At 38.8% G+C, this 1,705-nt stretch overlaps 1 protein-coding gene across 1 annotated transcript in view; it reads left to right on the top strand.

Annotated features, from left to right (window-relative positions):
- LOC101860778 (mucin-5AC) overlaps positions 1-1,705 on the top strand; it is a 26,684-nt gene that overhangs the window by 11,922 nt on the left and 13,057 nt on the right. The window lies entirely within an intron of this gene.

Below are 1,705 nucleotides of genomic sequence, written 5' to 3'. Positions count from 1 at the left end.
TTATTATTATTATTTTAGGGGTGGGGGATCTCAACACCTTTTACATAATTTCTGGGTTGATTTTGCTGAAAAACTCTGATTAAAAGCACAACAAATGTACATTTCCCTGGACTCTCAGGCAATGGAGGTCACCAAAGCTTCGTGGCCATTTTCTCGTTAATTTTACGTCAGAAACCTGGCGACCCCCACTCCCTTCAATCACAGCATGCTCATAAGACCGTATGCAGTTGCAAGCGCCGTAAAACTATTACTGAAACAATTTCAATTGCAAATATCTCTGTGCCTCTTCAAGATTGATGAATATCTTTTTAAAATCTAAAAAAAAAGACAAATTACCTAGCTTTAAGATAATTACCAATAACTTCACATGCCCACAAATTGACGAGCGCCAGCTTCCACATAATATCCAGCTCCCTTTTGCCACCTTCAAGAGGATACATTTGTCGCTCCGACCACCCACAGGTATTACCAAGCGGGGTTTAACATTACACCTGTCACTACAATGATTATTCCCACTGCCCACCAAAATGACTAATTTGCTCATTTGTGGTCGATGTACCATACAGGTTTGTAAACACTGGATTGTGTGTTAAAGTCGGGAAAAGTAGATTACCTTTAGTTTTAGTAAACATTTTACGACTTTTACAACGCAGTAAGGTCATATAAATGTCGAAGAGGGTAACAAGCAAGAAGAAAAAGGAGCGGAGATAAAGGCGATAGATGTTTGATAGGACAGAAGGTAAATTAGTAGATTTCGCAACAAAAAAAAATTGCACCCCCTACCCGTTTTATGAATTAAAAATGGATCAGAAGCGTTTTTGTGGCATGACGTCACGGTGACCCACGCCAGGCCCCACGGAGAGTGAAGAACCCGGGGAGTGTTCAGTAGGTCAAGCAATTGACGAGTTTTATTGAAAAAGGATAAGAACATCGAGCACGAGTACTTTTAGGTCGTACATTTGTATATTGACGTGTGTTTGTCGGAGTGGGAGAGTGAGGGGGAAAAGGGGGGGGGAGTGGTGGTGGTGGTAAAAATTGTCTTTGATTAGCTGTGACGTAAGCCATATGCGTAATCAAAATGTGTGTGAGAAGCGGGAAGTGCTATGAACAATACCATTTTACGTGTGACAGAGATTTCATGTATTTTATATTAATTTATGAAGAAAGGTTTTTTAATCTAGCCCCAAATATGATTTAGTTAAGACAAATTGGTACAAACTGCTATGCAAAGTATGGATGGCATTGATTTAACCGTTAAAGCGATATTTGATTATAAGTTGCACCACGAATTTTTGACCGCACTATAGTTAGTACTCGCGAACTAATGTTTTAAAATCCTTCAACTATAGCGCTCGGGCACTTATATAACCTTATTGTGTTGCCAGTGCCTTAAAACTCGTTTGGCGTCTGTACTGTAGCCGTTATGCGTTTCCTTCGATATCGCGCACAGAAGACACCAGTTCGAATCCCATATTGGAAGTTGTTTAAAAAAAATAAATTCGAATGTGTTCGTTTTCTGCTTGAAAAGAGTATCACTGTGGCACTTACATGACTTTATTTTGTTGCAAGTGCCGTCAAATGTTTTCTAAAAATTGTATCCCTCTCTACCTGCCCGGGCTCACTCTTACAAGCAGAGTCAAAGCAGCTTTAAAACATTGCTTCTTAAATAATGAAATTTATTTATTTTAAAAAAGTATATATATAA

Source organism: Aplysia californica, unplaced genomic scaffold (genome assembly GCF_000002075.1).
Source record: "Aplysia californica isolate F4 #8 unplaced genomic scaffold, AplCal3.0 scaffold01061, whole genome shotgun sequence".
Classification (NCBI taxonomy): domain Eukaryota; kingdom Metazoa; phylum Mollusca; class Gastropoda; order Aplysiida; family Aplysiidae; genus Aplysia; species Aplysia californica.
Note: the sequence above shows the minus strand (reverse complement) of the source record. Positions and strands in the feature narration are given on the sequence as shown.